The sequence below is a fragment of the Anabrus simplex genome, chromosome 5, assembly GCF_040414725.1.
Source record: "Anabrus simplex isolate iqAnaSimp1 chromosome 5, ASM4041472v1, whole genome shotgun sequence".
Taxonomy (NCBI): Eukaryota; Metazoa; Arthropoda; class Insecta; order Orthoptera; family Tettigoniidae; genus Anabrus; species Anabrus simplex.
In genome coordinates this window covers 81,662,220-81,684,865 of record NC_090269.1, presented here as the reverse complement: position 1 = coordinate 81,684,865, position 22,646 = coordinate 81,662,220, and the positions used below count along the sequence as shown (strand labels likewise).

The 22,646-nt window shown below is 39.2% G+C and overlaps 1 protein-coding gene and 1 pseudogene across 1 annotated transcript in view; one reads left to right on the top strand and one right to left on the bottom strand.

Moving 5' to 3' along the window:
* The window catches only part of rno (rhinoceros), a 306,578-nt gene that overhangs the window by 141,993 nt on the left and 141,939 nt on the right, over positions 1-22,646 (bottom strand). The gene's annotated exons all lie outside the window — the stretch shown is intronic.
* LOC137501089 (uncharacterized) lies at positions 16,725-18,220 on the top strand (annotated as a pseudogene).

Sequence of the window (22,646 nt, the reverse complement as noted above, 5' to 3'; positions counted from 1 at the left end):
TTTTTGAGTCAAAAGTCCACAGACTTGTTTGATGCAGTCCTCCATCCAACCCTATCCTGTGCTAACCTTTTCATTCCTATGTAACTACTGCATCCTACATCTGCTCTTATCTGCTTGTCACATTCATACCTTGGTCTACCCCGACCCTTCTTACCACCTACACTTCCTTCAAAAACCAACTGAACAAGTCCTGGGTGTCTTAAGATGTGTCCTATCATTCTATCTCTTCTTCTGGTCAAATGTACTCAAATCGATCTCCTCTTACCAATTCAATTCAGTATGTCTTCATTCGTGATTCGATCTTTCCATCTCACCTTCAGCATTCTTCTGTAACACCACATTTCAAAAGCTTCTATTCTCATAATGGTAATAATTACTGGTAAAGAAGAACCATGATGTTTTCTTACAGTGGCACTAATCAGAGATAATATAGACTCTGGTGTGTCTCGTATGGTGGTACTAACCACAGGTAATGTAGACCCATGGTATGTCACAAATAACGGCACCACTCACAGGTAACATAGATCCCTGGTGTTCCTCATGTAAGTGCACCACTTACAAGCAATGCAGACCCATGGTGTTCCTTCCACAGTAGGACTAATCACGGATGCTGGCTAGATTTGTGGTGTTTCCCACATACTCGTACGAATCAATCCCCACCTATACTCATGATATCACTCACATAGTGGTACTAATCATATGCAATGTAGGCCCAGGGTGTATCACACATTAAGGCACCATCCACAGGCAACACAGATCCATGGCCTTCCGCACATAATGGTACTACTCTCAGGCAAAGCAGACCCAAGGTGTTCCTCACATAGTGGTACTAATCACAGACAACGTAGACCCATGGTGTACCTCATATAGTGATACTACTCATACATAGTTCAGACCCATTCTGAAAACAGTGTAACCAACACATTCGAGCGCAAAGCTCAGCATCTTATCCCACTAGACCAGGGCCTCTCACAGTACATGCACTGTGCAAAAGACAACTTTGCTTGGTTGACAAGATTGCAGACCCCCACTCCTCGATTTGGAGCAATAGAGCTGTCTCTCTCTTTCCCCACACCTGTCTCGCTCACTCCGCTCCCTCTTCCTCACTTGCTCCGTAGCGCTCCAAATCCGAGCATAGTTAAGCTGGGCTTAGCTGAGTAGCCCAGAGACAAGGTGTTGGTCCAAGCCAAGCCAGACCAATGCACTGTGCACAGGAACTCTGCGCCTCAGTTTGCACGCGTGAGATTTTGGGCGTTTGAGAGGCCTTGCACTAGACACTAGTCTGTGCAGCCGAGCGCCTGCTCTTCCGTCTCAGTTGGATGCACATGATGGTACCAATCACAGACAACGCCCAAACCCGTGGTGTTCCGCATATAATGGTGCTGCTCCTATGTAACATAGACCCATGGTATTCTTCACATGGTTGTACTAATTGCAAGTAATGTCAACTCATGGCGTTCCTCACGTAATGATACCGATCACAAGTGGTCTCATGGTCCTAAGTCCATCATCCCTTTGTCGCCCCTTTTAGTTGCTTCTTACGGCAGGCAGGGGATACCGTGGGTGTATTCTTCATCTGGAATCCCCACCCACACGGGGTAGTTTATTGGGAGTAATATTTTTCGTTACTGAAGTCTGTAATATTGTTGTTGCCTGCTGAGAGTACAGGTGCAACAAATAGAAGGTACGCCCGTTGGCTGGGGCGCAGGATTTGTCAACAGTACCCCCCCCGCCCATCCTAAGATGCCACTAAAAGACGTAACCCTAGGATCTAAACTTCACATCGTGGGACCTCTAGCCATGTCTGGTATTGTTTCCACACCCCTCTATCAGCTTCACCACTTTCATCTTGATATCATCCGCTCCGTAGCATAACAGTTAGCAGTATCAGCTGCCTTCCTCGGAGGCCTGGGTTCGACTTCCGGTACAGCCAGAGATTTAAGAATTGCAGGAGAGATGGTATGTGCCTGAAAAGAGCTGCACCACCTCGGGATGAGGACACGACTTTTATCTATATCGTGCTATCAACCCTCACTTAGTCAACCCTTTTAGTCTTCTGATCCCGACAGTATTTGACTTGCGAGACCTCATGAAACTTTTAATTTTGAAAGTTCACTGAACACAGAATGTAGAATGCATGCATGACATACCCAACTCTTGCTCTCATCTGACCCCAATGTTATTAGGTTAGTGAGACAAAAGGAGTGGACCTTGACCCTGTTTTACGACCAAATGTACTTCATGACACCAAACCTGTGTAGAAGAATGTATTGAATAATAGCATGTATCTGCAGTGGTTGACAGTGTGCTGTGCTGTATGTAATTCAAAGATACGAAACAGAACTCTATGAACTAAATAATAACTGTTATTGATTTTATGTCCCAATAACTACTTTTAAAGTTTTCAGAGATGCAGGCATGGCATAATTTTGTCCGCACAGTTGTTTTACGTTCCACTAAATCTACCATCTTGAGGCTTCATATCTGAGCACACTGAAATATCCCTTCTACTGTCTGAGTTAATCAGCTCAACACACAGCTGAAGGCCTGTTCGCTGGTTACTTAGTCATCAAGTGCCCATCTCTATGGTATTGCTGAATTCTGCATTTATTGTCATTATTATTATTATTCTTGTTTTCGAATGGGTCTACTATGGACCACGTTAAGCATCATTCATTTACGGTTCTTCCTCTTTCGATCGGCCCAGTACTTCTTCATCCTTTCGGAGTGGGCTTCTTTACGTTCTCGTGACCAGTTGTTGCCGGTCCGTTTTTTGCTACTTTGATCTTGGAATCCCTTAATTTTGTTGTTGATTTTTTTGTATTCCTGTCTGTTGTATACTAACTACTGTGATATATTATTTTCCTCCATATCTTCCTTGACCCCTTTAAGCCAGCTAGTTTGTGTCTTCCTGTTCTCCATGTATTCCAGAATTCGCTTGGCTGTTCTCTCTGGTGGCATTCTTTTAATGTGTCCGTAGAAGCAGAGTCTTCTCTTCTTGAAGGATGTTGTGATTTTTTCGGTCCTTTTGTATAGTTCCTCATTTGGTCGCAGTCTAAATTCTTGACTCGCTTTCCTGGGCCCTAGTATCTTCCTTTCTGTCTTTTTAATGTTTTCTAGTAAGCCCTTTCTGTTCAGTGGAATACATTCGATCGCATATAGACTTTCTGGTTTGATGCCAGTGTTGTAATGTCTGATTTTTGCAGTGAATGAAACTGATTTTTATTGTAGATATTATTATTATTATTATTATTATTATTATTATTATTATTATTATTTAGTCTGTTTGCATTGTTTATGTCATTGTCTTTCTCTTCTATTGTTATCCCTTAACATGTCCGATTAATCCGATACATTATGGATGGCATTATTTATTTGTTTACCATTATTTATGCATCTTCCTCACCTAGTACGCCTTCTCCAAGATCATGTTCCAGTACATATGAACTTCTCCAGATCCTGTCTACAGTACATTCAGAGAAAATGAGCATTTGTTTGCCCTTCAGATATCCTATATTTGTCATGTTGTTCTGAAAACAAATCTTTATCTGTATAATAATCCAACCTTTGTTCAAAATTTCAGATATCTGCGTGCCGCAGATTTGGCTGGGCATCGCACACATACACACAGACAGACACTTCCAGATAGAATGTGGCTGTTCATGTCTGGCACCGAAAATGGCTTCCTATGCCATGGGCTTAAAATGGCTTCTTGAATTTTATTACCTATCTTGTATACATTGTCTAGCAACAGTGAATATATACATTTCATCTTGGTGACAGCACATCAGATTGTCATACTCCAACCGTTTTCCAGATGGCCTTCACTTAAAGGGCAGTGGTACATATAAGTTAGGAAATTTATTTAGAAGTGTTACAGGGAGGAACATTCAGGAAAACGGAGTGGCCTAGGGAGCGGTGATAAGGTAGCAGGGAACTGGAAGTCAAGTAGGGATGACATAAAATTGTTAGTGCTCAACTGTAGAAGTATTGTAGAGAAAGGAATCGAATTAAGTAATTTAATAGATATATACTTAACAAATATTGTAATAGGAGTTGAATCATGGCTGAGAAATGATATAATGGATGTAGAAATTTTCTCACGGAATTGGAGTGTGTATCATAGAGATAGAATAGGAAAGGTAGGAGGGGGAGTATTCATTCTGGTGAAAGAAGAATTTGTAAGCTACCCGTACGAAAAAGTTAAAGATGACAAACATGAAATTCTAGGTGTAAGGCTCATCTCTAAAGATAATAGGCAACTTGATGTCTTTAGAGTGTACAGACCGGGAAAGGATATCGCTGATGCTGATTCAGAATTATTTGATAAGGTAATCAGCTATGTGGGAAACGATAAAGAAAGGAACGTGATTGTAGCGGGTGATCTCAATTTACCAAATGTCAATTGGGAAGGTAATGTGAACGACAGAAAGCATGACCAACAAATGGCAAATAAGTTAATATGGCAAGGGCATCTGATTCAGAAAGTGATGGAACCAAACAGAGGGAAAAATATTCTGGACATGGTGCTGGTAAAAACAGACGAGCTCTATAGAGAAACCAAAGTATTAGATGGTATTTGTGATCATGAAGCTGTTTTTGTGGCAGTTAAAAATAAATGTGAAAGGAAAATATTAAAATTAGGACTATTAGGCAGCACCATATGGCTGATAAAACAGGCATGAGAGAGTTTAAAAAAAGTAATTATGATTGGCAGAAAATGGTACACAAAAATGTAAACAGACTCTGGGATTGTTGAGGAATGTGAAAATAGTTTTGTACCTTTAAAGGTGGTAAGGAATGGTAAAGACCCACTATATTATAACAGGGAAGTAAAGAGCCTAAGAAGGAGGTGCAGGTTGGAAAGAAATAGAGTTAGAAATGGCTGTGGAAGTAAGAAGAAATTAAAGGAACTTACTAGGAAACTGAATCTAGCAAAGAAGTCAGTTAAGGATAACATGATGGCAAGAATAATTGGCGGTCATACAAATTTTAGTGAAAAATGGAAGCGTATGCATAGGTACTTTAAGGCAGAAACAGGTTCCAAGAAGGATATTCCAGGAATCATTAATGAATAAGGGGAGTGAGTATGTGAAGATCTTCAAAAGTCAGAAGTATTCAGTCAGCAGTATGTAAAGATTGTTGGTTACAAGGATAATGTCCAGATAGAGGAGGTGACTAATACTAAAGAAGTATTAAAATTTACCTATGACAACAATGACATTTACAGTAAAATACAAAAGATGAAAACAAAAAAAGCAGCTGGAACTGATAAGGTGTCAGGGGATATACTAAAGGCAATGGGTTGGGATATAGTACCATATCTGAAGTACTTATTTGATTATTGTTTGCATGAAGGAGCTATACCAAATGAACGGAGAGTTGCTATAGTAGCCCCTGTGTATAAAGTAAAGGGTGATAGATATAAAGCTAAAAGTTACAAGCCAGTCAGTTTGGCATGCATTGCATGTAAGCTTTGGGAAAGCATTCTTTCTGATTATATTACACGTTTGCAAAATTAATAACTTGTTTGATGAAAGGCAGCTTGGGTTTAGGTAAAGGTTATTCCACTGAAGCTCAACTTGTAGGATTCCACCAACATATAGCAGATATCCTGGATTCAGAAGGTCAAATGGACTGTATTGCAATTGACCTATCTAAAGCATTTGATAGGGTAGATCATGGGAGACTACTGGCAAAAATGAGTGCAATTGGACTTGACAAAAGAGTGACTGAATGGGTGGCCATGTTTCTAGAAAATAGAACTAAGAGAATAAGAGTAGCTGAAACTTTATCTGTCCCTGTAATAATTAAGTGGGGAATTCCTTAAGGCAGTATTACTGGACCTTTAAGTTTTCTTATATATATCAATGATATGTGTAAAGGAGTGGAATCAGAGATAAGGCTTTTTGCAAATGATGTTATACTGTATGGAGTAATAAATAAGCAAGCAACTGCAAAATGACCTCGATAATGTTGTGAGGACAATAGGCAATGGTATGATGATAAACGGGGTTAAAACTCAGGTTGTAAGTTTCACAAATAGGAGAAGTCCTCTCAGTTTTAATTACTGCGATGATGGAGTCAAAGTTTCTTTTGGTGGCCATTGTAGGTACCTAGGTCTTAATATAAGGAAAGATCTCCACTGGGGTAATCACATAAATATTATTACAAATAAAGGGTACAGATCTCTGCACATGGTTATGAGGGTATTTAGGGGTTATAGTAGGGATGTACAGGAGAGGGAATATACGTCTCTGGTAAGACCCTTAACCAGAGTATGGTTCCAGTGTATGAGACCCTCACCAGGATTACTTGATTCAAGAACTGGAAAAAATCCAAAGAAAAGCCGCTCGGTTTGTTTTCTGGGTGATTTCCGACAAAAGAGTACCGTTACAAAAATGTTGCAAAGTTTGGGCTGGGAAGACTTGGGAGAAAGGAGACGAGCTGCTCGACTAAGTGGTATGTAATACCACTGTAAGTGGTCCGTTACTGGACATTATAAATTTTTCAGCTAACTCATTCCCGGTTGCCAGCGTTTCCCCCAGTGTGCTAAGTTGGCACCGATTTTTGGTAATGAGACGAAGTCTCTTATAATGCATTGGCACTGCCAGTGGCTCGAAGTAGCCTACGCAGTGGCCTCGAAGGTATGCACTAGCCATGCGTCTTGGTGGGTGTGCTATTTACCAATTGATGAGCCAAACGTAACACACGCATGCATGCACGCGCGCACACACACACACACACACACACCGATCTCGATAGCTGCAGTCGCTTAAGTGCGGCCAGTATCCAGTAATCGGGAGATTGTGGGTTCGAGCCCCACTTTCGTCAGCCCTGAAGATGGTTTTCCATGGTTTTCCATTTTCACACCAGGCAAATGCTGGGGCTGTACCTTAATTAAGGCCACGGCCGCTTCCTTCCACTTCCCAGGCCTTTCATATCCCATCATCGCCATAAGACCTGTCTGTGTTGGTGCGACGTAAAGCAAAAAAGCAACCTAGCACACTGGGGTGAAACACTGGCAACCACAAATGAGTCAGTTAAAAAATTTATAATGTCCAATAACAGACCACTTACAACTGTATTATAAATTTACTCATTCGGGACAAATCTTTCAGGTTCCTTACGGGAATCAACGTCTATATCATAAGTGGTATGTTCCAAGCTGTCAGTGGAGAGATGGCGTGGAATTATATCAGTAGACGAATAAGTTTAATTGGTGTCTTTAAAAGTAGAAAAGATCACAATATGAAGATAAAGTTAGAATTCAAGAGGAAAAATTGGGGCAAATATTTGTTTATAGGAAGGGGAGTTAGGGATTGGAATAACTGGGAGATGTTCGATAAATTTCCAATTTCTTTGCAATCATTTAAGAAAAGGCTAGGAAAACAACAGATAGGGAATCTGTCACCTGGGCGACTGCCCTAAATGCAGATCAGTAGTAATTGAATGGTTTTTCGTTCATAGCTCACAAATGAAAGCGAAAATTAAAAATCCAGCTTCGAGGTACATTCGGACCCCCTTCCATCTACCTACGTTAAAAATTTACGATCTCTGCATACCGTAGATTTCGCTGGATACACACACACTCCCCCCCCCCCCTCATTATTATACAGGGTGGGCCAGAAGTTACAATCGGAAATGTTTAAGGTATTGTATTGAAATAAGAAGCAACATAAAAGGCAAACAATTGTATTTAACATATTTCAAACTCTCTTGGGATGCAGACCATCATTCTCGACGCAGAGTTGGATTCGTTGCCACATGCATCTGCTTGCCCAGCAGCACAGCCTTTCAGGAGTGATCATTCTCAGGCTAGGGGTATCTCTTCTTTCAGCTCTTCAACGGAAGTCATACGAGTATATATAAAATTTCTGCCACAACAAATAATAATTAATATTTTGATTACTATATTGTATATTGATTATTTATTGAATAAATAATCAAAGGATAATTTGTTGTGGTGAAAAAATGGATCTTTAATATATATTTTTTTATTTATATACACCAGACATTCACTGCAGACCAAAAATGAGATTCATAATGTGTAACAGTCATACAAGTTGTGAAAATCTTTCCCTTTAGGAAGGACCAGAGCCAATTATTACATTTCGTTAAGAGGCCCTCCACGTCTAATCCATAACGGAAACTGGTTGTTCAACCAGTCTCAAATAGGAGTCAGGTAACGTCCAGGGGAACCATAACTATGTCATTCAACAGGCCAACTTAGTGAAGTTCAGGTAACTGCCAGTGAGTACCATCTGGTGGTATGATTCCCCTATCACAGAGCCACCGAAGAAATATGGACCGATAATAAGGTCACTGGTAACAATGACCCATCCCGTGGGGGATTTCTTACCTGTTCCCCCTATCGGGGGCATCCCAGGTGGCGGATAGGGGGGCCCTCCGGACTTGTCTGGAGGGTCTGAGGGAAATAAAATACCCTCTCGCAGACCAAAACAGGTATGGCCAGAAAACATCTCGAGGCATTGTGATTATTACTAGCGCAAGTCAAGGCTTGGAAGTGGAGGCCTCGCATACACATGCTAGAGAGGCATCCATGGTTCCTCCACATGGGTGATACGATGGTTCACGTGAAGTGGGGCTAGTGATTGAGGTGAAGGCTCACTGCGGGGTGCTGGTACCAACATATCACTTTGCTCTACGTTGCTGGACGGGCCGCAGGTTGGGAAAGGGGCGATTCCAACCTAGGGGGAAAGTCATGACTGTGAACTCAGTCATGATAATGCCAAGCAGAGACCACATGAGTAGGCCTACTGAAGGGGGAACAAACCTGGCTAGGTTCAGGCCAGGGGCGGACCACTGGATGGACTGAGGGGCGTGGTCTCTGCCACGGAGAGCCTGAATTGCGGGAGGACAATGTCTGGCTGTATGGATGGTGAGAACGACGCTCAGGACCCTAGAAGGGGCAAAAACCCTATGATTGATTGAAATATGGATGCTTATGAAGAACCAATTTAAAAAACCTTAACATCAAGAGAAGCCATGTAAGCTCCAGTAGAGCAGATCCAGGAGCAAGCCCAAGATAAAAAAATGGAGACAGGAGTCCCAATTGGACAGGCTGTCGCCAACTCAAAACAAGAAACGGCAACAGAAGCTCCAGTAGAGCAGACTGCTACCACAAGCAAACCAGGAATGTCCGTAGAGACAGAACTGAAGATTTCTGCATCAAAAATCAACAAATTTCATATAAACAGACCACCTCGCAACAGTGCATATTAAAAAGAAAGGAAGAGAGCAAGGAAGGAAGCCAAAATAGCGGCTGGAACTTGGGCAGAGAAGAAGCCAAGGAACGGCGATCAGCGAGTGGCTATCCCTCCGACAATGTCCAAAAGTTTATGCAAGGTGTAATTTTAATACCACCTATTCAATACAATTTACTCCACTATTATGTGATTAAATACATATAGAAATTACCAGAAATTTGAATGGTACATGTTTTGCCCACTATTTATTGGGCATCATCAGCCTCGATCAATCTTAAAACACACACTGGTCTAAGGAATCATAATAGTTTACATAAAACGTGTTGATGAATATTTACAAGTGTTGATACTGTGGATGCAAAATTATTATAGCACAAAAATATTGAATAAAACAGAACTTATACTAAAAACAGTTGAAAAATTGAATTGTTCGTCTATAAGTAATTGTCACACATTGTTTAAAAAAAAAAAAAAAATCCATGTCTGACACTGAAATGGATCTTCTTGACAAAAAGCTTGAACAATATATATATCACGTTTGGAAAACAGAATATCAAAACTAAGGTGTCACAGGACAAGAACAAGACAGTTAAAAGATACAGTATTTGATCATGTTTGAGGCCAATATTTAAAATTAGGATGAAAATAAGTAGTCGAATTGGTATAGATTAAGATGTCTTGGAAAGTTGGATAAAAGTCATAGTATGTCATGAAGTGCTAAAAAACATCGAAGAATTTGCTGAAAACACTGCTAAAATTATCCAAATAAACGAAGGTAAGTCGGACGACAATTTCGTGTAACCAGAAAATGCCTCATGTAGACGTGGATATCCGTAGTAAACGATGTGTCAATCTGGAATGAAACAGAAAGCTAACTTGACGACGGGAAAATTAGGCCGAGAGCATATCACTGAAAACTATATGTTGTATAATGTAGACTTACTCATTCTCAAGATGTAACGTATGTCCTAACGCATCTGCAGCGTTAGTCTGTTTGAAGTTCCTACTTCTAGTGTAGTATCGACACTGTGGAGGCGCTGGGGAATGCTGAGGGGAAGAGGGGGTACCGGTAGGTGGAGCTTCACGTATTGTAGTCGGTATAGGAGGGACGTTGTTTAAAGGAACAAGTATGGGGTCGGTATTTAGCGAAATAGAGGGAGTCTCTAATTCTAAGGATTTAAATATCTGAGGGACTTTACTATGGTTTGGGTTGACCGTATTTAATAAGGCGTAAAAATATGTAGCGGACTTCTGACTTCCGTGCCGTCATTAAGATTACGATCTTTATTATATGTCCTGTCCAAGAAAATGTAAATACTCTCAAATTCATTCAAAAGTTTACCCTTGCCTGTATACCTGATTATTGTCAGATCTTTTTCTATTGTAGTGAACCAGTGTCCAGTTTCCTTCACGTGGATGCTCATTGCCAAGTATTTATTATGTTTTTCGGCATTGAAATGTTCCATGTATTTTATATAAAAGCTACGCGCAGTCTGCCCAACATATGATTTTCCACACTGAGAACATGTCAATCTATAAACTCCTGAACCTCAACATATGATTTTCCACACTGAGAACATGTCAATCTATAAACTCCTGAACCTGAATATCTATCTTTTTTTTTTTTTTTTTGCTATGGGCTTTACGTCGCACTGACACAGATAGGTCTTATGGCGACGATGAATATCTATTATTGTCGTAATTAATCTTCTTCTTCTTCTTCTTCTTCCGAATTTGGCCAACTGTGGACTGCATAGAACTTAAGGCTTGTTGGCCTTTCTTCTCTTCTCTTCCCAGAACCTTTTCATTCTCTCGCTTCATATTTTTCTCTCCTCCTCAGAGATTATCCGGTTGGGCTTCTTTTTAGGTGGTTTGTCCTCAAAAAATTTGATTTTCTTGATTATGTTTCTAAACTCTTTCCTTTTACTGATCACCTCTAGAGTAATTCCAACTTCTTCTGCATCTCTTTTGACCTCTTCTACCCACTTAGTGGTGGCCTTCAATCCTACAATGTACTTAAAGATCTTTTTGGTCAGTCTGCTTTTATCCATTCTTACTAGATGTCCATAGAAGTTCAACCTTCGCTTCCTCATTGTGTCTGAGATCTTTTCCGTATGTTTATAAAGATCCTTGTTTTTCCTTTTTTTCCAGGTTCCATCAGTAGTTTTCTGGGGTCCCAGAATCTTCCTTAGGATCTACCTTTCTTTCTTTTCCAGTTCTTGTAGCTCCCCTTTTTTATTCAAAATAAGATACTCTGAGGCATACAATCCTTCTGGTTTGATTACTGAATGATAGTGTCGGATTTTGGCCATGTAGGATATTGCCCGTTTGTTGTACATACTCTGGGTTAGTTTGTGGGCCAATTCCAATTTTCTGATTCTTCCTTTGATAGCCTCTTTGTCTAGCCCATTGGGTTGGATCCATTCTCCCAGGTATCTGAACTTCTCTGCCCTTTTAATCTTCCCATACTTTATCTCCATGTACTTCTCATTTCGGTGCCTATACTCCATATACTCCGTCTTTCCGTAAGAAACTTTAAGACCTGCTTTTCCGGCGATTTCGTACAGTTTCTCTATCATCTTTATAGCGTCTTCTCGTTTTTTAGCTAAGACGGCGAGGTCATCGGCAAAAGCTAGACATTTAATTTCCAAGTTCTGGCCTTCTCTTCCAAGGTGTATTCCTCTTATCCCTTCCGATTTCAGAGCTTCTTGCCAAGTTTTCATTATTTTCTCCAAAACTAGGTTGAAGAGGATCGGGGACAGTCCATCTCCTTGTCTGACCCCTGTCTTGATTTCGAACGGGTCAGATATATCTCCGAGGAACTTGACTTTCGAGATGGTATCCGTCAGGGTTTGTTTAATGAGTTCTCTAGTTTTCTTGTCAATTCCAAACTCCTCTAGGACTTTAAATAAGGTTTGTCTGTCTATTGAGTCATATGCTTTTGTGAAATCGATAAAGATGACTACAGTGTTCTGACTCCTTATTGCTCTTGTTCGCAGTATACTTTTGAGGTTGAAAATTTGTTCTGCGCACGACCTTCCTTTTCGGAAACCAGCTTGGTATTCTCCAATGAGGTGGTCAGTCTGTTCCTGAACTCTGTTTAGTAGAACTTTAGAGAATATCTTATAAGCAATTGACAGTAAAGAGATCCCTCTGTAGTTGTTCGGGTCTGTTCAGTTACCTTTCTTGTGAAGCGGATGTATAAGTGCACATTTCCAGTCTGCAGGGATCTTCCTAGTTTTCCATATATCTTCTATACAGCGATGAATTGCTTCCGCTGTGATTTCTCCTCCAATATTCCACATTTCTGCCACTACGCCATCTTCACCTGGCGCTTTGTTATCCTTAAGCTCTTTGATTACCTGTTTGATTTCGTCTAGATTTGGAGGTTTAGAATCTGGGTTCTCATGGATTGGTTGCTGGGTCTCTAGTCTGTCCAGAGGTTCTTCACAGTTTAGCAGCTCTTTGAAATAGTCTGCTAGGAGTTGGCAGTTTTCTTTGTTATTGGTAGCAATGCTGCCGTCTGTTCGCTGGAAGCAGAGACTTGGTGGTTGATAACCTTGTAGTTCCTCTTTGAATATTCTGTAAAAATTTCTGGTGTTGTTCTTTCTAAATTCTTCTTCTGCCTTTTCCACCCTATCTCTGTCATATTTTCTCTTTTCACCTTGTATGATTTTGGCTGATTCCTTCCTCTGATTTCTGAACTCTTCCCACTTTTCCTCTGTCTTGTTGGAATTCCACCTCTTCCAGGATTTTAATCTTTTTTCAAGTGCTTCATCACATTTTTCAGTCCACCACCTGTGCTTACGTTTTTGTGGAGGGATCCCCAAACCTTCAGATGCTTTGATCAAGGATACTTTCATTTCTTCGCAGTTATTCATGTCCAGGTTTGACAGATTCTTGATGTACTTTTCTTTGTTCTGCTTTAGTATTTCTGTATTGATTCTGGGTTTCTTGTTAGCTTTTGGCTTGATTCTGTTCGGTAGGAATCTTGTTTTGATTTCCGAGAGGTAATGGTCTGAATCAATGTAACACTTTTTCTTACTTTTACATTAAGAATTTCTTTTCGATTTCTGGCTGTTATTGCCACATGGTCTATCTGAAATTCCCCCAGCATTGCATTAGGGAAAACCCATGTTTTCTCTTCTTTGGGAGTGCTTTGAAGTATGTGGACATTAATTTGAGGCTGAATTGTCTACAGAAGGCAATGAGTCTTTCACCATTCCTATTTGTTCGTTTATGTGCCGGGTAGTCTCCTACAATTTTTCTGTACTTTTTTTCCCTGCCCACCTGAGCATTGAAGTCACCAAGCAAGATCTTTGTGTGATGTGGAGGGATTTTCGAAGTTGCATCTTCGAGCATTTCCCAGAAATCTTCCACCTTTTCTGGGTTTTTCTTATTATCTCCATTTATTGATGCGTGCGCATTGATAATCGTATACACCTTATTTCCCGACTTGAAAGACAGGAGTGAGATCCTCTCTGATAGTGAAGCGAAATCAATTACAGATTCAATTATGTTCTTTTTGACTACAAAGGCTGTTCCAAGAATCGTTACGTTGGAGTTGTTCTTTATAGCAGGTTTTCCTTTGTAGATTCTGTAACTTTCTGAATCCATTGGGTTTTCATCAAGGTAGCTGGGTTCTTGTAATGCCATTATGCAAATGTTCCGTTCTTCCATAACTTTGATTAGCTGCTTCAGTTTTCCCGTTTTTAGGAGGGTATTGATATTCAACGTTCCAAGCAGGTGTTCTTGCTTGGGTCGTACCTTCTGTGATGAGGTTCTGGGAAGCTCCGACTCTTCCCCACATGATGTTTCAGGCTCTCCAGAATCCGACGGCCTGATTGCATGATTAAAAAATATGTTTTGAGTTGTGTTAATCGTTCGAAAGGCTATGTTCATATTATATTTACTGAAAGTATTCGCAATTTGGTGGACTACTGGGCTACAATAAGTGAAAGTGGCGTATTTAGTTCTTTTTGGTTTGTCGGGTATGAGATTCATGGATAACTTGTTTTTGATTTTGTGAATTAAGCGGTTTACCATCTCGACCTTAAACCCATTAAGTATGGCTAGGTTTCTTATGTAGTTCAACTCATTCCTTAAGTTGGTAGGGGAAAGAGGGATCCTTAGTGCTCTATAAATTAAACTATGAAAAGATGCTTGTTTCTGGGAGCCAGGGTGTAATGAGGAATTAATTATAGTTATCGGAGAATGTGTAGGCTTTCTATATATTTGACATTCATAAGTGTTATTGGTTCATGTAACTGTTATGTCTAGAAAATTTAAGGAACACTTGTCTTTATCTTCTTGAGTAAAACTCAGGTTAGGGTCAATATTGTTTAATTTTTCCAAAATTTCGCTACTATTGGTAACATCTTTATCAATTATTACGAATGTATGGTCCACTTATCTCAACCATAAGCAAATCCCTTTAATATTAGTTTTTATTTTTGTGTGTTCAATTGAGTCCATGTAAATGTCAGCTAGGATGCCCGATATTGGGTCACCCATTGCTAAACCGCTCTGTTTATAAATTTTTTTTGTTAAATGTAAAATAATTGTTGTCCAGAACAAAATTCAATAGTTTCATGAATTCATCAATCTCCTTTCTACTGAGGCCACTATGTTTACAGATGTTATCGTAGATGATGTTAACTGTGTCACTAATCAGAATATTTGGGTACATATTAATCACATCGAAAGAGCATACTGTTTGATTTGGTTGAAGATTAAATTTGCTCAAAATCTCACAAAAATCTATTGAATTCCTTAAGGGCTGCTTGTTATTAAACACGTAATGTCTCTTAAGGAAGCCATGGATGTACTTAGACGCTTTATAAGTTGGACTGTTGCAGCAGTTAATAATAGGACGCATTGGAATATCATTTTTATGTACTTTAGGAAGAGCTCTTGCTACAGGAATATTCGGATTCATATTTACGAGTTTCTGTTGATCTTGTTCATTAAACAGAAATGTTGAATTCTTTATTATTGTCTTTAAATTATGTTGTATCTTAACTTTTGGATCTTTATTAACAACCGTGTAACCATTACTGTTAAAGACTTCTGTTTTTTACATATATGTTTCTTTGTCTAAGAGAACTATTGATCCCCCCTTGTCAGCCTTAGTTACCACAATGTTGTTGTTTTCTATCTTAGTTTTCAAATTTTGTATTAGTGTATGTTGTCTGATATCAAATTTAGCATTCAAATCTTTGGCTAGCCTAGAGAGATTTTTCTTTATTTCCACTTTTATGTCGCTTTGTATTTCATACGGGAGTTTAGAAACATTGGTCTCTATTTCGTCCACTGTGTTAATGATGTCTACATCTTTTTTTTCTTGTTAGGCCAATTGTATTTAGGGCCTTTATTTAAGAGCTCCATCTCTTTACCTGAAAATTGTGTATTCGTCAAATTTACGACCGTAGGAGCGTTGGTGTCTACAGAGTGTATTCTCAATCTGTACTTTGTATAGAATGTTGTGTTTGCGATGCTCTCAATTGCATTAGTTTCTTATCCAGTATCGCCTGTTTCTTATTCAGCAAGTGCGTTAATTTGTTATCTATGTGTTGTTGGAACGATTTCCATTCTAATGGGACCACTACATGGGCCACTATTAAATGTGTCTTATAATTTTCCCGGCGTCAAGTTAGCTTTCCGTTTCATTCCAGATTGACACATTGTTTACTACGGATATCCACGTCTTCATGAGGCATTTTCTGGTTACACAAAATTGTCGTTCGACCTACCTTCTTTCATTTGGATAATTTTAGCAGCGTTTTTGGCAAATTCTTCTTCACGACACACTATGACTTTTATCCAACTTTCAAAGACGTCTTAATCTATACCGCCTCCAATTTGACTACATATTTTCATCCTAATTTTAAATATTGGCCTCAAACATGATCAAATACTGGATCTTTTAACTGTCTTGTTCTTGTCCTGTGATGCCTAAGTTTTGATATTATGTTTTCCAAACGTGATATATAGGGGGCGGATTTCTATGACCAGTCATATTTTTTCCCTTAACATTATATCTTATAGCCTTGCATTTTCAACATGTTTCCAAGCATGATAATAAAAATTAAACAGGTTTTATTGGGCATATAAATGCATATTTTGGCTCTCTTAAGTTTTATGGCATATTTTCAACAAAATATCATTATAACAGCATATTTTGGTAATTTTCATTTTAATTTCGTATTATAAAAATCAGAATAAGCTCTAGAAATTATTTTTCAGGATAGACTGGAATATACTACTGAAGAACCATTATAAAGTAGTGTATGGAATGTTTCTAACAGGTAGGAGCTATTGTTTGCTAGCTGGGTCAATTCCTGGAAACCGGGCTATTGTTTACACGGAAGCAGAGGTAATTCTGCAGTTATTTGTCATTGTTCTTATCTCTCCCCTTCCCCTTCCCTCTTCCACCTTCAACACACTGAATGACCTTGGTCATTAGGGAGCTTCAGTCATTCAGTTCCTTTCAATATGCCTAAAACGAAAGTCTCAATTTGTGGAAAGTTGCGAAGTTTTGTTCGCGGTTCGGGGAAAACATATTCAGAACGGATGGAGTGAAATTATTCTGTAAATTATGTGAGGTAAAAGTTACTGCCGAAAAACGCTTCTCTGTGCAACAACACTGTAATACTGTAAAACATAAGAATTGTGTAACTAGATATTCTGCACTCGAAAATAGGCAACGTCTGCTATTCGAAACCCCGACATCAAGTTCACAGTGTTCACAATTTTCACAAGATCTCTGCAAGATGATGGTTTCGTCTAATATTCCTTTAAAGAAACTTAACAGCCGAAGCTTCAGACAGCTTCTTGAAAAATATACAAAGCATTCTGTTCCCGACGAATCTACTCTCAGGAAGGACTATCTGACCCCTTGTTATGAAGAGATACTGGATATAATAAGGCGTCGCGTGGGAGACAGTAAGATATGGGTTTCAACAGACGAGACCACAGATGTGGATGGAAGATATGTAGCAAATGTGATCGTTGGCACGCTGAAGGAAGACCGGCCTGGAGATACGCTCCTCCTGACATGTGAAGTGCTAGAGAAGACAAACCATTCCACCATTGCAGTTCTCTTCGACAATTCAATGAATCTGTTGTGGCCAAACGGGGCAAAGAGAGAGCACATTTTTCTACTTGTAACTGATGCTGCTCCGTATATGGTGAAGGCAGCCAAGGGACTTAAAATGCTATACCCGAAAATGATACATGTGACATGTCTTGCACATGCCTTGCATAGGGCAGCTGAAGAAGTTAGAAGTAGCTACCCTGAAGCTGATAAATTAATATCGAACTGTAAGAAAGTGTTTGTCAAAGCTCCACTTCGCGTTCAGAAATTTCAAGAAGAAGCACTTTCACTACCCCTACCTCCCAAGCCAGTTATAACGCGATAGGGGACTTGGCTTGATGCCGCAGTGTACTATTGCAACAACCAAGATGTCGTGGAGAAGGTCGTGAAGACTTTTGATCCTGCAGAATCGTCCTCCATAAAAACCACTCAAGATTTATTTTCAAGCACTACATTAAAAGCGGACCTGGCTTACATAAAGTCCGATTTTAATTCTTTATCTGGAGCAATCACGCAATTGGAAGTTTCAGATGCAGAACTAAGCGATGCACTGGATGTTGTAAAGTGCATTGAACAGGAATTAAAGCTTGCGAAAGGAACAATAGCATCTAGGGTGTGTAGAAAATCAGAAAATGTACTGGAAAAAAATAGTGGACTTGTGTACCTGCGTGGAATAAGTGACATTCTTTGTGGAAACCCTTCATCTGCAGATTTCCAGAAATTTTCTCCAAGTGATTTAACTCTATTCAAGTACGCTCCTGTTACATCATGTGATGTCAAAAGAAGTTTTTCTCGCTACACGACCTTACTCAGCGACAACAGAAGAGGATTCTCATTCAACAATCTTAAGATGCATGTGGTCATAAATTGCAACAATTCTGATAATGGAGAATAGATCAGATATGAAAGTTTCATTCAAATAACATGTGTGTTGTGTATAAATTAAAACCGATTGAATATTGAACAGTAAAATTGACTGTAGTGTTTATGTCTTCCACAGAGTCCGTCCTTGCCTAGGAGTATGCAGTGTAATCTTAACGAGTTCATGAAATATTCATCATTTTAGTTGATTTTGGGTTAGAGATTTCGAAGAATTAAACATTTTCTAAACTGTAAATTAATTGCAGCCTGTAGCAATCGTAATAAAAGTGCTTCTTTGTAACGTAGATGCTATTCATTAAGTCATATTTTGAATTTTATAGGTCATATTTTTATGTTTTTAGGTCATAAGTGCATACATATTTCATACATTTTTAGGTCATTTAAATCCGCCCCCTAGTGATATATATATTGTTCAAGCTTTTTATCAAAAAGATCCATTTCAATGTCAGACATGGATTATTTTTAAAAAAACAATGTATGATAATTACTTTTAGACGAATATTTCAATTTTTCAAATGTTTTTAGTATAAGTTCTGTTTTATTCAATATTTTTGTGCTTAAACATAGCTGATCCCGGACGAGGCAACATTGCGGAAAAAATTATTTGCCCTGTTATAAAGACGTGCTTCAGAAAATTAGAATTAGCTTAGGCAACAATATGAGACAATTTTATGTCTCCCTTTTTATATTTTAATACTGGGTTATATTGTTCAGAGTAGGTTTATTCTTTTTACATAATATTCTTTAAGTCCTGTATAGTTCTCCTCGTCATTGTATCCATAGATGGCGACAACGCCTCATCTCGTGACAGGTGTGCCTTTTCCATCATTATTTTTGTCCTATTACTCCTTAAGAACTTGGTGCACTAACAAAAGGACGAAAATGGAGACTCTGTTTAATCATACCACCCTTCTCTGTTGTTTTGGGATTATTCTCCCATTTTAAGGGCATTTTAATTGCTGGAGCTCACGGAGAACCCATGATTTTTATTCTCCGTCTTTGGTAACTTGTATTATATTGTTTAGTTCTTTATTTACAGCAGCAACTGCCACTTCTGCCCATTCTTTTCTTGAATGTTTACCTAGGTGCTACGCATTCTGGTCATGTGTCATTTCACTTTTACATTAGCTAATTTTAATGGTCGTATGGCTTAGTGGGAAGACCCAGGTACCATTATTAACTGTCCCTTTTCCTTTAAATGTTCTTGTATCTCTAGCCTAATTCCTTTTCCAATAGTATGTGAATCACAATTTATTCTGGTGTATGTTTATATGCCTCCGTGGTTTTGACATGTGCCTTTTGAAGATGTGTTGATTTTCCGTACGCCGGGGATGTTTCATGAGCTCCCTTTATAGCCCAAAATTTTGACAACATTAGCTCTGTGGCGTGATTCAATAATATCCTGTAGTGGTGTCATTGAAGCAAGGTTATGTTTTATACTATCTTGCTATACCTGCATGAGTGCGAATTAGGTTGCTATGGTGTCGTGGTTATAAGACCCTAGTTCTACAGTGAGTGCTGGGCGAACTGCTAGCTCGCATCACTGAAAAAATTACCGATCTCTGTTTCTGCCGGGAACTGATTGGAGTAAAGGAGTCATCATCCCACTGTTCAAAAAGGGCAACCGACGGAAATGTGGAAATTACAGAGGCATCACGCTGTTGTCACACAAGCTGAAGCTGCTGGAAAAGATCATAGAAATGAGACTTAGGAAGATAGTAGAACCTTTGCTTGAGGAAGAACAACACGGGTTCAGGAAAGGTCGAAGTACTGTGGATCATATCTTTGCAGTAAAAATGCTGACAGAAAGTAGTGGGAATATGGAAGAAATCTTGTGATTGCATTTATGGACACTGAAAAAGCATACTATAGTGTTCCCTCGAAACAAGATATGGGAATGTCTGGAAGACCTTTTTTTTTTTTTTTTTTTTTTTTCTAGTGGCTTTACATTGCACCGACACAGATAGGCCTTATGGCGACAATGGGATAGGAAAGGCCTGGGAGTTGGAAGGAAGCGGCCATGGCCTCAATTAAGGTACAGCCCCAGCATTTGCCTGGTGTGAAAATGGGAAACCATGGAAAGCCATCTTCAAGGCTGCCGACAGTGGGATTCTAACCCACTATCTCTCGGATGCAAGCTCACAGCCGTGCACCCCTAACTGCACGGCCAACTCGCCCGGTTCTGGAAGACCTAAAGGTGCCAAAGTACTTAACTGACAAAGTCAAGATGCTATACCAGAAGTGCTACAGCTGTGTCCATATAGGCAATGGACGATCAAAATAGTCTGAAACAAAGAGAGGTGTCCAACAAGGAAGTACCCTGTCACCACTCCTGTTCATAATACTGTAGTAATGGACAAGGTCATAAAATCTATCAAGAAAATGGACAGTGAACCAAACGCCCTGGTATTTGCTGATGATATGCTTTTATGGGGAGGGACAGAAGCTGAAGTTCAGAAGAAACTTAACAAATGGAACAACACATTTAAAAATTTTGGACTGAAGATGAGCAAAACAAAGACTGTGGAAATGACCATCAACAGGGAAGGAACAAGCTCAAATATATTTCTGGAAGGAGTAAAAATCGAATCAGCTTTCCACTTCAAGTACCTTGGAAGCACAACCTCAAAAGACAACATGGTTAGGCAGGAAATACTCAGCAGGACACAGAAAGCATCAAACTTCTACTACAGTCCAGTCAGAAATCTTTGGGACTGCAAAATACCACAAAAAGCGAAAACAATCATATACCACACTTACTTCGTACCAATCCTCACATATGGTTTAGAGACATGTACCCTGCTAAACAAAAACTTCTGTAGAATCCAAGCAACTGAAATGAGATTCATCAGAACCACGAACCAAACTACCAGAAAGGACAAGATCAGAAATGAAGTGAATAATAAGGTAGCTGGTATCGAGGTTCCTATTACTAGTGTCATAAAAAAAAAAACAGACTGCAGTGGTATGGGCACATAATGAGAATGAACAGGGAAAGACCTGCCAGATAATATTTTTACTTTAATCTCATAGGAAGAAGACCACAGGGAAGACCAAGAAAACGCTGGATAGAGGCTGTAAGATCAGATGTTGAGTAGAGAATACACAAATGAGAAGAGGTAATGGAACAGAAGATGTATGAAGACACAAGGAGATTACGAGTGCTTGTACACCACACCTGGGAAACAGCAGTTGGGAAATGAAGAAGATGATGATGAACTGATTTGTGGTTCATTGGATTTTTAGACTGTGGTGTGAGTGTGATTGTGATAAATAGATCGTGTACCACTGCTGATGGGAGAAGGGAGTTGTAATTTATTTCTCTTTTAATTCATGTTTTCTGCCTTTTATTTTTGTGTGGGTTTTTACCAGGTGGCACATTTCATCCCGTTATGTTTAATTTTCTATATGGGTGCATAGCAACCTAACCTCTCTACTTTATTTCCTTTTCCAACATGGCTGTCTCCATGTTTGGATAATGTATGAAATGGGCTTTTTTATTAACTTTGTTTACATTGGGCCCCTACAGTGCCTGGACAACGAATTAGAAATTTTTAATTTTGATTCAGTTTCAGGACTTTTTATCAACTTTTTACTCACTTAGGTTATTTGTTCGGGTGGAAATGAATGTGAGGCTCTTCTCTTGGTTTGAATGTGGTAATAACTCAATTCTCCACCGCTAGATGTCTTAGAGTTCCAAGTTTTCCCAGTCGATAGTGTAAGTGCTGCCATTGTGAAAGTGTGTCTAGTTTTGTGCCTCTTAGTTTTTTTTCAGAATATTGATAAAGGAAGTTGTTTTTTGAACTTAATTAGGTGGGTTAGTAATTGTCAAAGTTTTCCAAGTGAATATAATATTAATTTATTGTTATTTCTGAGATTAATAAGGAAAACATAACAATGGGTAAAAGAGGAGACCTGAGTCCAAGGAAGAAAAAGGAAATCGAGGTTATGTTGAAATGTTCAAACTTAAAATCATATGAAATTGCCAGAAAATGTAATGTTTCTCCACAAAGTGTTGGAAGAATTAAAAGAAAAGTGGACTTAGGTGAACCAGTTACACCAAAGGATCAAAACTGTAGGGGACTGAGAAAGACCACGCCAAGGCAGGAAAGAATGCTTAGGAATCTTGCTTTGTGTAACCGAAAGATTACTGTTAAGAACATTAGAGATGCCTTGAGTGATGCAGGTTGTAATTTAAGCGCGAAGACAGTTCGTAGGCGACTTAACGAGTCCGGTTTACGATCTCGCCGTCCAACAAAAAAGCCAAAGTTAACACCAGCCATGATGAGAAAGTGCTTATCTTAGGCATTGAGGCATAAAGATTGGACTGCAAGTGATTGGTCAAAGGTAAGTTCATTTTTTCTATTGTTTTGTGAATTAATTCAGCCCTTTGACCACATTTTGTCGTCGGCTTTATCAAAATGTTATCAAATTTCAAA